This window comes from Spermophilus citellus (genome assembly GCF_964194105.1).
Source record: "Spermophilus citellus genome assembly, chromosome: 9".
NCBI lineage: Eukaryota > Metazoa > Chordata > Mammalia > Rodentia > Sciuridae > Spermophilus > Spermophilus citellus.
Window position 1 is genome coordinate 18,010,147 of NC_138191.1, and position 13,659 is coordinate 18,023,805.

Consider the following 13,659-nt stretch of genomic DNA (forward strand, 5'->3'; position numbering starts at 1 on the left):
GGCTCCAGACTTCTGGAAAGAACAGTTCTTCTACGCTTTGTTTGGTCTTGGATTCTCTGTTCCCTGAATGAGCAGCCCCTCTTACATAAAACAGAAAGAAAAGGCACACACTAAATACAGGAAGGAACAAATGGATTAAAAAGATGATAATTGGCTGAGTGGACTGGCAAATGAGTGGCAAAACAATAAGAGAGATTAATTCATGTCCCCTAATGCTCAAAAATGAAGAGGATCAGGGCTGACCCAGAAGAGTAGGAAAGACCTCCCCTCTGGACATTCCTCCAGGGGTCCCTCACTTCCCTACCAACATATCAGGGGTCTCTATTCTTCCTGGGAACCACTGTCTGTGTCAGATGGGACCTCTTCACTTCCCACTCCAAGGCCCACGCTTCACTATTAGAAATGGGAGAGCGTGCGATTCACAATCCGAAATGGAGGTTTGATTTTCTGTGGCTGCAGCAGAGGATTCAAAAATCCCACAGAAACAGAATCTGGGGGGGGCTTCACAAACACAAAAGGCCCAGATCCCCTGCCCTGGGGTTACCCCAGCAGACAAGAAGAGGAACTTATTGAGATGCATAGCAGTGTGACTGTGGTCTGGGTCAGCCACAGGTTGAGAGCGCTGTGGTCACTGTCCGCGGTGCTGCCGGTCAGACTTACAGCTGGAGAGATGTCAAGCTGTAAGTCCAGTGATGGCAGGTCAGAGACGAGCCCCTGTGGGAGCTCATTTCCTGTGATACTTCCTTTTGCTCATGAGAAAACGGAAGCCTGGTTGGGGGTTGCTCTTTTTATTGAAGACCACAAGTGACTGTCTTGAGAGAGACTAGAAGCAACGTCCAGATTCCTGCTGAAACAGCTCATTTCTTGGAAGACTCCCAAGGTGATGTTCATGATCCAGAATCACCATGGATTCTGAAACTCCAGAGAGGTACTTCTTGTGTCACAGTCGACACAGAGGAGGACCCCCAAGGCTGAACGGGTGGGCCCTTGTTCCTCTCTCTGGCCTTATAGCTGGTCACTCTCTTCCCACTGTTCCTCATCAGCTGCCTTTTAAATCCCCTGCAGACAAGGGTATGTGCACCACAGCTTATGGGTCAAATTGGGCCTGCCACCTGTTTCTGCAGGGCCATTCATCTACATTTTTACACTTAAAAATGGCAAAGAATAGTCAAAAGAAGAACACCAATTTGTGACAAGTGAAAATCTATGATATTCCTACGTTGGTGTCCATAAACAAAGTATCATTGCAGCTCATCCACATGTGGTCACTTAGGTGTGGTCCGTGCCTGCTTCTGAATGACAATGATGCAGTGGAGCAGTGTGATGAAGGACATATGAACCTCAAAGGCCAGAATATTCATTATCTGGCTCTTGACAAGAAACATTGACCAAGCTCTTCTCTGTGAACCCCATGGCGGCTCCAACCTCAGGAGCTTAGCAACAGCTGCCTCCTGCCTGGGATCCTGTTCCTCTGGTGGCCACGTGATCTGTGTCTTACTTCCATTTGGCCCCTTTCCAATTGTCACCTCCTCTTAGAGTCTGTCTCTGCCCATCTCCCTGTACCTCCCTGGACTCTGTCAGATCCATTTACTCCAATAAACTTTGTTCACATGGACTTACACATCTGCTTTGTCTTCCTGATTCCTCAGCACTGTCCCTATAGTCTCGGCTCCTTGAGGACAGGAACATCATCATTCCTGATGATCCCTGGATCTATAACCTAGGCCTAGAATATAGTAGGTGCTTAGTGAATGTTTGTTGACCGAGTAACTGGTTGCAGCATCACACAAGGAAGAGGCCTACAAGCTTGGAGCAAATCCCCAATCAAACCTTCACACAGTAGTTCTTCCTATTTCTTCAACTGTGAACTGGGACAATGACATGAATTCCTCTGTGAGCAGAAGACAGTGGGGTGTGGGAGTAGAGTGTGAGCAGGCACAGTCCAGCAAATGAGGCAAAAAGGATGCAAACACTCTACCCTGAACCTTGCTTTTAGGCACCACAGAATCCCCCCCACCTGAAAACATGGTAGGTAGCTCCCACAGCACCTTGGAGACAGGGCTCACATGACTGTAATCTGGCCAATGCACAGAGACCATCCTCCCTGGCCATGCTGATTGGCTAAGATGGGGGCACTTGACCAATCAGGTCGCAGACATCAGGCCTCCAGGCTGGAACCATGGGGGAAGTTTGCTGAGACTGTGGGTAGCCATACTGTCACCTTGAAGGCAGTGTTCTCAAAAGAATGACAATAGCTCAGAGAGCAGTAAGCAGGTCAGGAGGGGTGATCCTCAGGGATATCATCCAGCACCAGGTACAGCCCCGCCTGATCTCTTAGTTTCTTAGATCATTCTGTCTATTTTTGGCTTGCTTGCTTGTCCATGACAAGTGGAATTCAGTTTTCTGTCACTGCCAATCCAGAGTTCTGACTCTTCTGTAGATGGAGAATCCTGGAGCTACAACAGTATGGATTTAGGCTAGGTAGAGGATGAACTTCCTGGTACCACTGGGAAACTCTAATGGATGTCCTCAGTACCCCATTCTGGAGATCCAATGGATTCAAGCAACATCTGCCATGGGATCGCGATAGGCTGAACCACTTCCATTCCTGTGAAGCCACAGGAACCTTCAAGAGCCTCGCTCTGATGTGGTACCAATCCACCTGCCCACTTTAGAGGACAAAACTGAGACTTAGAGAAGAAACGAGGCCCAAGAGGGCAAGTGTGGAGCTGGACTGGGCGGCCATATGCGGTGGGCTGTCTGTGACCAGCAGAGCCAGTTCCCTACCTGGTCTGGGTGCTGAGACCTGTAGCTGCCATGTGACTGTGAAGGGCTTCCACCCTGAAAGGAGACAGGAAGAGAGTAGTGTGAGTCCCTGCCTCGTCACTCTTTCCTGTCCTGCCTTCACAGCTACCCATCCCAACATCTTTTTATCTCACCTTGCTTGACAATGACAGAGACATGCTCATGGGACCTCAGGGACAGATCTGGACTTCACTCCCACTCCACTTGGGGGCATCTCCTCTCTCTGGGTGCCTGGGGGCCCTGCCCCCTCCTGGCATAGTAGAGGCCTCTTTCAGAGGTGAAGAGAACCCACTCGGAGATGTGCCTTGACACGTAGGTCAGGTTCACCCTCTCCAGCATCATGGTTTCCTGCAACATCTGCAGGAGACACTCAGCACCTTGGCCCCTGCAGGCACAAAGGAAGTGAGATCTAACTACCCACCGGGAAGCTCTGGTGACAGGGAGGCAGACATGCTGGGGAGGCTGCCGAAGCCACAGTGAACCCGTGGATGGCTTGAGGCTTGTAGCCATGGGGAAGTGTGGCCCTGAGGGGATATGAAGGGACAAAGTATGCAGGGTCAGGGTTCACTGACAAGAAAGGCAGAAGCCTACCCCATGGGTATTCACAGACCCAATGGGACAGGCAGAGAGGCATTGCTAATCAGGCAGATAGCACTTAGGAGCTGCTTCCATGTGTGGAGCAGGGGTCAGGACAGAGCCTGAGTCTTCTGGGGGAACTCATTACAGTCACACAATTTGTAAGATCTGAGACTCCATCTCTGAATCAGAAATGTGTTGGCCTGAAGTACCAGAAAACCTTACTAACAGTGGCTTAGACAACAAAGGCACTGAAGTGTCACGGATGAGGTGAGTGATGGGAGGTGCAGCCCCATGGCTGGTGTGGTGGCCCAATGATGTCATCAGTGGCCCGGATGACACCCACTTCTGCATTGCTAAAAGAATATGAGTGTCGTTTCCTCATGGTTGCAGCATGGCTGCCTCCACTCCAGCCATAACATCCATAAAGGCACTACTCAGACAAAAGCCAGAAGGTGTCTTCTTCTCTGTCACTTCTTCTTTCTTTTCAGGGGGAACTATCTCAGAAGCCCCTGTAGATGACTCTGATCAGCCAAAACGGGTACACAAGCCTTTTGTCCAACCAATCTCTAGCAGGAAGGAAAGAGATGGCTGTCACCCAAGTGGACCAACTTCACATTGAGCTTCCACAGCAAGGGGGGGTTGAAGTCTCCTGAGTGGGCATCCAGAACCTCCCTGCCCTCAAGGAGCCCTGGACAAACAGCTGGCATTCCAAAGCTGTGGGTAGAAAACAGCAGAGGAACCAGCAAGTACAAAGGTGCAGAGGTGCAGGAACACTCTGGTGCCCAGGGAGCACAGGTGGCTCATTATGGGGGCCACAACACGTGGGGAATGGAGGACAGGACTCCTGGGGCATTCTGCCCTGGAGTGGGGCAGGCTGAGATGGGGAGCTATGGAGGAAGGTTGAGCAACAGTGTGAGTGTGCGAGGAGGGGGCATCACAGGTTTGTATGGGTCTCCATGCTCTATGGGCTGAGCAGAGCTGATCTTTGACGAGGGATAATGTCACCGGTGCCCTCCAGAAACCTCTGGGCCAACACTTGATTACACTGACAAGAGACAGTGACCCCTACCTTCATGATGATTCGCTACCAGCTTCTCCTGTCTCTGGATATGAGGACACACACACTGAGCCAGCTCTCTAGAGGGCTCCACTTTCAACTCTGATGCTGGGGCCTCCTCTGTCCCCTCTGACCTGGACCCTGTGTTAAGATCTCACTCCTCTGGGTGCATGATACAGCCCATCCTCTGTGCTTCCCACAGAGAACCCAATCTGACAGAGGAGCGCTGCAGGTAACCGTGCTCTGGTTTATGGAGGAGAGACTGAGGAGGGAGGTGGGAAAGGAACATTCTGGGGGCATAAGAGGGGATTTGAACCTGGGTCCCCTACTTCCCCAATTGGCCTGTTGTGTTCAGGAACAAGGACCAGCTACTATACTAAGGATGCAGAGGTGCTGAGAACCCTCAACGTGAGCCTGCTGTGCCCAGGATGTTGTGTGGACTCCTGAAGTTCCAGAGGAATCAGGCTGCAGGTGCGGGGAAAGCCTGGCCCGAGGGCAGACCGCAGCTGTGGATCTTCACTGAACTCCAAAGTCCTGGCTCCCACTCTGCAGGGATCTCAATGCAGCACAGCGCTACAGTTTAGATGTGAGGTGTTGCCCAAAAGCTCACCTAAACATTGAGCCACATGAATGGATGAACTGGGTGGCAACTGCAGGCAGGTAGGGTGTGGCTGGGGCATGCCTTTGGAGGGGTATTTTGTCTCTGCTGAGTAGAGGCCTCTCTTTGCTTCCTCGTCGCCACGTTCTGAGCTGTTCCCTCTACCACATCCTCTGCCATGATCTTCTGCCTCACCTTGGGCTCAGAGCTACAGAATCGGCCATCTGTACACTGAGACCTCTAAAACCAAGAGCCCCAAACAAACTTTTCCTCCTCTATGTTGTTCTTGTCGGGTCTTTTGGTTACAGTGATGAAAAAGCTGACGAAAACACACAGCGTCTTTTCAGCCCATGAAGGAGCTGTCGTCCTTCTACGTTGTTTATTCTAAGGTATTTGTCACAGTGAGGGAGAACTGACTAACAGAGTGCCCTAACAAAAAAAAAATGCTAAGGGAGACAACAGGATGGCCCCCTGCACCCCTTCAATGCTCCCTCCCACTCCCAGTCACTGTCTGGAAGAGTTCACACTATATAGTTTGGTTAATTAGATAAATGACAATGAGCAATTCATCCTTCTAGGACCACCCCCAAAATCACAGACCAGAGGGTGCTTTTCTTTAGATTTGCTGGGCAAATGGCTGGTGGAAATCCATCCCAGCCCCTGAGGCTCTCTGGCAGGAGGAGGAGACAGGTCAGTGTCCTCCTGGAGGAGTAAGGGCAAAGTTCAGAACAGGTACGTGAGAGGTCAGGGGAAGCTACAAAGCACAGAGGAATCCACACAAGTACAGGTTTGGGGGACTGCACACCATATTCATCCCCATAGTAATGCTGTGGGGAGGAACATGGCTCAGGGAAATCCCATCCAAATCTGCTGAAAGAATTCTCCACATCTGTTTCTCACTAGCTGAGTCCTCAGGGGCATTGAGTCTGATTTGGGCAATAAACAGTACTTCTTGAATGTCCACCTAGCAAGGGCTCAGACCAAGGCTGACGGTCCCCGTGGTGAGGATGCAGTGAGACCAGCCATCTCCCACACTGCCTCGGGTAAATATATACGGTACCATTTCCCTAGAGCATCGTTTTGCAATGGATATTGACACACTGTGAAATGCACATGGCTTCTACCTGGCAATTCTACACCTGGGACATTGTGAAGAAAATTATCGGAGATGCTGACTAAAATTTAGGGACAAAGTGTCTGCTGCAGCATTATTTCTAATGGTCCCAAACTGGAAGCAACTCAAACGTCCTCTATCAACAGGAAAACAGTAAAGAAAAATAGGCGAAGTGTATAAGAGGTCTCACACTGCTTTAAAAGTAATGTGTTGGAAGGAGCCTTGGGGAATGCTGAGAGCCATAGCTAAGTAAGAATGACGCATGGCATGACCCAGGTCATTTGCAGTAACATTGCATGAAAGGTGACCCTGCTCTAGGACCAGGGTGGATCCGGATTTAGGGAGGATCCTGCTGAATTAGGCTGGGTCCAGGTCTAGGGTGTATCCTGCTGGGAATAGGGCCTATCCTGCTGCCTCCAGGCGCCCGCTCCTTGAGTTCCCGTTGAGTTCTCTCGGGATTCAGAGAGTATTTGGGGTGTAGAGTGCGGGTGGATTTTCCCCAGAACGTGCGTGTAGAGTGCCGGTGAGAGTTCGGGAATAAAGAGTTGCTGTTGGAATCTACAAGTGTTTATGGTGGCTCGGTTATTTTGTGCCCAGCCAGACTGCGGCATTTGGTGGTCCGTACGCGGGACGTCTGAAGCTTAGAAGTAAGTGAAATTGCTCGCGCCTGAGGGAAGGCGAGAGAATGGGTGACCTTTTCAAAAAATAATGTGTTCTTGTTTTGATTTATTTTGTTTTTATTTCAAGTTGCCTGTTCCTAGAACTTTCTCAGGCAAACTGGGGAAAATGGTTGACTCAAGGTTTGAAGTTGTTCGCCCCAGAGGAAGAGAAATTGTTAGAGGAAGGAGGCACCCCAGTAAGACCAAGAACAGTTAGGGCATATGTTGATACAATACAAAAATGTAGCCCATGGCTTTTTAAAGAGAAGTTGTTAAATATATCAATGGGACCATCATGGTAACCTGTAGAAGGATTTTTCTTCAACAAGAAAGAGATGGCTAGTTCTGTTTACTACACTTGTCTAAGATCTTGGTTTCTATAAAGATCTGATTAATTTACAAAGCTAAAGTGTTGAAACATCAACCACTAATATAAAATCAAGTATTCTTTACTTATTAAGTTACATAAGGTAATATATTTAAACATTATGTGTGTTTTCATAAATTGGTAAATGGAAAAAAAAAAGTTTAATATTGCTTTGGTCTGAGTCTTTGCCGAAACAAGGTTACTAAGAGTTAAGATTCTATCAGGTGTAATTTATATACAAAGAGTATAAGAAGTTTCAGTTGGGTTTCAATTACCATATTATAGTACCATAAAAAACATGAAAGTATTTCATCTTATTAAAGTGGAGTAATTTGTCTAAATTCAAAAATTTTATAAGGGTTGTTTCAGAATGTGAATTTATAAAAAGGGTTAATGGCTAGAAAAGAGATATTAAAAGATTGAAGATGTGAAAATATATTTTAATATGGAAGGTTAAAAGAAAAAGAAATGTTTCTAGATGAGATAATCTCTGTGTGGGAAAGTAAAAAGTTGTAAAATGCCATTTAAAAAGATTTTGAGAAAACTAGACTTACTTTAAAAGCTTGAAAAAAGAAGAAAGAAGAAAAAGGTATTTGTACATGGCAGATTGAGAAAAAGCTTCTTAATGGAGTAAAAACAAAAAAAGGCCTTTAGTTGAAGGGCAGCCATGTAAACTAACATTAAGCGATTTAAACAGAATCTAAGCCTTGTTTAAAAGAGTGAAGATGTAGGTGGTGAAAAAGTACATTTAAAAGTATAGATGATAATTGAAAGGCTTTAAAAGGTTAAATTGAAGGTGGTTGAGATACCTTCATGGTGGAAAAAAGAAAAAAAGATATAAAAAGATTCAAGATGTGGAAATAAGTTTTAATATGAAAGCTAAAGAAAAAAGAAATGTTTTTAGATGAGATAATCTTTGTGTTAATAAGTAAAAAGTTGTAAAATGTCTAAGTAAGTTACAAAAGGCTTTAAAAGGTTAAATTGAAGGTGGTCAAGATGCCTTCATGACGGAGGAAAGATGGCGTCATTCGAAGCCTAGTTAATCTTAAAAGCATTACTTAAAAAAACCCATGAAAATGGGAAGATAATAGGATAAAAGATATTTAGATAAAGAAGATTAAAAATTTAAAGTGAAAAACTTTAAAGACAGAAGTATAGAAAGTTAAAGAGAAAAAAAGATAAAGAAGATGTAGAAAGATAAATAAGATATAGGAAGACAAGAATTTTTAACCCACAAAATAGGAAAAAAAAAACTAGGAGAAAAAAAAAAAGCAACTAGGGTGAATGTACAAACCTTGGGGGGGGGGAACTAGAAGATAGAAATAAGATAGAAAATGGTTAAAAATGTCAAATAAAGGTATTTCAGATAAAAAAATACAAAAAGCTAAGACAACTATTAGATACAGACATTCAAGATAAAAAAAGGTAGAAGAGAGAAGTTTAAAGTCAAATATTGGATAAAATAGAAGATTAAAATGTACTTATTAAAACAAAAAGAGGGAATTGGAAAGGGGTATATATCCCCCAAAGATAAACTTAAAATAACACTTTTTACTCTAAACTTTTTAAATTTGGATTCATCAGGGCTTAGTGCTGCGGAAAGATATATGTATCCAAAAAATGTATATAAGCCTAAGGTACTTTGGAAAGATATTCTAACAGGACAATGGAAAGGTCCTGACTCAGTGATTGTCTGGAGTCGGAGTTCTGTTTGTGTGTTTCCACAGGGAGAACAGCAGCCGATTTGGATTCCAAAGAGACTAACCAAAGCAATTTCTACAGACCAAAAAGAAGATGATTTGACTCAAATCCATAACAGCTGATATCCAGAGCTCCAGCTTGGCTATTCTTACATCTGTGACAGTGATTAACCAGGGTGCTTTTTTCAATATCTATTTTATTATTGCCTTTCCCACATCATAAAGTTCTATTTTATTTTTTGAGCTCATACAAACCTAGGTTAATGTTTTTCTGATCAGTTTTATTTTTTGACTGTGGAGTTTTTAAACACTGCAATGGAGATTTCACCTAGGTAAAGCTACAAGGCCTTTATTATTGTCTTATGTGTTGTACATTTGTGTGCACATTTGTGTTTTGTGTTGTATGTCTGTATGTGTGTATGTCCATATATCATATATGAGGAGCACTCATGAAAAAATGGATCCGAATTATTTTTTTTATTCACGTGATTTAAATGGTTTAATTTTAATTAGGTAAACAGCTGTTAAGGATTGTTTTTAAAGGTGGTTAACAGATCTGTTTGTTTACTTTCACCTTTCCTTTTCATTATATTTAATAATTCTGTTCAGGATAATGTCTCTTTAGCATCATTGCCAGAATTCCTATCTTCATCCCAGTGCCAGTGAAGACAAAGATAAAACCAAACTACAGCTTCTATGATAGCCATCACAGTAAACTGTATAAACTGATGCATCAATGAATATAACTCAACAAGTAATGCTCAGTCAAGGAGTCGATTTACTTTGGGAGGAAATGGACATATTGATAGATTCCTCTGCTTTGAACTGCTTGCAGAACTTGCCTGGACTATGTATCACTTGTATACATTGTGAACTATCATTTGGTGCAGTGAATTGTGGTAGTGCTGGCATATCTTTGCTGATGGTGTCACTAGTGATGCAATTTTTCCAAAGGAGCCATCAATTGGATTGGTGTCGTGGCATTTCTGTATTCTCCTCCCTTTTGCTAGTGATGGTCTAAAATTTGGGGGCCAACAGAGGTGAGGCAAAGAACCTCACCCCCCCACTGGCACCAAGGCCATATTTGGGGGCCAACAGAGGTGAGGCAAAGAACCTCACCCCCCCACTGGTGCAAAGGCCAAATTTGGGGGCCAACAGAGGTGAGGCAAAGAACCTCACCCCCCCACTGGTGCATAGGCCTATCCACAAGTATGGCTGTATGCTGGACCGGTACTCAGTTATGGGTATGATCCAATTGCAGTGGTATCAACCTAAGACAGGAGGCTGACGCCTAGAAGTCAGTTTATCTGATGACAGGTAAGAACCATATGTTGAATTGGACAACCTACCAGGCACGGTCCTTAAGCTGCATTGCTTGTTGTTTAATTAATCAGAAGGGGGGAGATGCTGAGAGCCATAGCTAAGTAAGAATGAAGCATGGCATGACCCAGGTCATTTGCAGTAACATTGCATGAAAGGTGACCTTGCTCAAGGACCAGGGCGGATCCAGGTTTAGGGTGTATCCTGCTGGGAATAGGGCGTATCCTACTGCCTCCAGGTGCCCGCTCCTTGAGTTCCTGTTGAGTTCTCAAGGGATTCAGAGAGTATTTTGGGATGCAGAGCCCAGTGGAAGGGTGGATTTCCCCAGAACGTGTGTGTAGAGTGCCGGTGACAGTTCGAGAATAAAGAGTTGCTGTTTGAATCTACAAGGTGTGAGTGGCTCGTGATTTTGTGCCCAGCCAGACTGCGGCAGGGGAAAACATTGGCACTTTCTCTAGAGTCCTAGAAGGCTTCCCAAGTCCCAAAGACTCTCCTGGTCTGTGAGCAGCAAGGATAGCTATCCTCCGTTCTTCAAGTAAAAAAAAAAAAAATCTAGAATGTGGTCTCAATTCTTTCCTTCCTCTCTCTTGAGACAGCCATTCTCTCTGCCAATCCTGTAGGGGCTGCCTTCCAGCTCCTGCCTCTGAGCTGCCCCACCCCGTCTGTTCTGGTCCCTTCCCTGCACACCAGCCTTAGGGTCTTCTTACTATGCTGCCCTCCCTTTCCCCTCCCTTCCTTCTCTCTGCTTCCCTATCCCTCCTCTCCCTCCCCTCTTTCCCATTGGCCCCCAATATATTCTGCTCCTCTTCCCTCCTGCACCCCCTTTTCCTCCTTTCCTTCCTGCTACCTCCTGGCTCCTTCCCTCTTTCCTCCCTCCTTCCCTGTCTACTCCCTCCCCTTCATGCTTCTCTTCCTTCCTATCTACTCCCTCCTTTTCCTCACGGTCTAGTCTGCAACAGGTCTTCTCTCTCAGGAGGACTCTGGGGTCTCTTCCACCAGAGCTCACTGTGCACCCTTAGCCTGAGGCATCGTGTGGAATAAAAGTGGGACTTCTAGCAAATTCTCTGCTCTTGAGAACAAAACCCAAAAGCCCCTGCATAACCGAGCTGGGACTAGTGAGGGGTAGAAGCAGCAGCTGCTGGTTTCGCCAGCCAACTTCTGTGGGCATTGAGTTCTGTGGGCATTCCTCAGGCTCCTGAAAAACTAGACGCTCCCTGATGGTTTTTTCCAACCACAAATGCACTGCCTCAGGGGAAAACACCAGGACCTGGGAACCTGGCACTTGTCTTGGGAAACACCCACTTTCTGCCACTCCTTCATCCCGTCCAGGCTGTTCTTCTGCCAAACATCCTCCCTCTGACCCCTAGGACATCTGGATCACTGCAGCACCACTGGAGACTTGGGCTGAAGGAGGGGCCCATACCTGGGTCAGGCCTCTCAGAGGAATTGCTTCATGCCTCTGCTCTAAAAAGAGGCGAGTGTCACAGTGGAAGGACCAAACTCCTTGCATAATACAATCAGGGAACTGAGCAGCAGTTACATGATCCCCGAGCCACTCGGGAATGCACTATGCTACTTCCTGAGTCCCAACACAGACTGCTTCACAGGTCTTCCTTACGCTATCACGGATATCAGAGCAGAGCAAAGACGTGTCAATAGCACCCACTTTTCTGCCCCACAGACTGCTCAGAGCCCCATTCCTTCTGAATCATCTGTTGTTGTGGTGTGTGTGTGTGTGTGTGTGTGTGTGTGTAGGGGAGCAGCAATCTCCACCGGTCTCTGAAGTCACTTTTCCCTTTAGGTTTCTGGATTAACTTCCAGTACTACCCCTTGCTCAAACTTAAGCATGCACAGCCCCAAATCTGCAAGGAGGATGCAAATCCTTAAAATCCATGATCATCTTTCAGAAACATCAAATTTTAATGTGATATTTTTGAGAAACAGAAATGTACTAAGAACCATCTCTGCTATCACAGAGACATGGAGAAAGGACAGAGAACAGGGGAGGGGAAACTTTCCCAGGAAAATGTCTCTGATACCTCTTCCAGGTGGGGGTGGAGGTGCCACCTAACTCCAGGAAACTTCAGATATCCCTGAGGAGAAACCTGAGGCAGCTTGCACACCTCCCTCCTGCTCTCTACAAATGAGATCCCAAGTGATCCATCTTTCTGAGTAGATAGATAATGTTAATTAGCATGGGTTCATCATCCCACGGTATAGAGCTTTGTCTAAGCATCACATTGTACCCCATAAATGTAAAGTGATGATTTGTCTGTTGAAACTGACCTGAATAGAATCACATGGAATAAAATAAAATGCTGGACCGTCCCCACCTACTTGGTCTTGTCTGTCTTAGGTGCCCCACAATTTGGTCAGCCATGAGCCTCTGTGTGGGATCCACCATCAGTATTTGAATGATGAGGCTTCACACTTTGGAGGACACGTGAGAACAAAAGTCATCTGCTGAGGGTGTGCTGGGCCTGCTCCTTCAGCTGTGCAATGGTGGTTTAGATATTAAGTGTCTCCTAAAAATTCCTGTGTGAGGTAATGCAAAAAGGTTTAGAGGTGAAATGATTTGAGTTATGAGATCCTTAACCTAATTAGTGAATTGATTCCCTGACAGGGACTGAGAGGTAGTGGCAGGCAGGTAGGGTGTGGCTGCAGGAGGTGGGTCATTGGGGATGTGCCTTTGGTGAGCTGAGCTTAGTTTCTCTCTGCTTTCTGATCATCTACCACACTCTTCTGCCATAATGTCTGCCTCATCTCAAGCCCAGAGGAATGGAGCCGGCTATCTATGGGGTGAGTCCTCTGAAACTGTGAGCCCCCAAATAAACTTTCCTCCTCTAAAATGGTTCTTGTTGGGTCTTTTAGTCAGAGCAGAAAAAGAAAAAGCTGGCTAAAACATGGCCTTGTTAAATGGGAGGCTGCCCATGACCATGAACAGGACAATACCTAGGTTCCCGACATCCACGGCAGGCCAAGCATATTCTTGCTCTGGGTAGAGTTCTGGGGCCAGGTATGAGAGAGTGCTGCAGACCGTGTCCAGCTTCTGCCCAGCTGTGAACCTGCTGCTGAGGCAAAGTCACAGAGTTTGATGTCCCCTCTGCTGGTCTGCCAGGATGTTTTCTGGCTTCAGGTCTCTATACACAATGATTTTTTATGTGTGTGTGGTAGTAGCATAGGACACATGTGATCTGATTGAACACCCTCCTAGTCTCCCACTCCTGTGGGATGTGGTGCAGTCACTGCCCCCCATCTGTATACTCCATCACCAGGTAGATATTTTCAGTGGTGTCAATAACACAGAAGAGATGGATCACATTTAGGTCTTCCACAGCCTTCATTATAACCATCTCAGATATAGTGAAGGCAAGTTTTGCTCTACCTTTCTCAGGATGTTCGCGGCCACTTCTGCCCCTGTAAGGACATAGTGGGGCGGTTTAATGTGGGTCCAATGCCC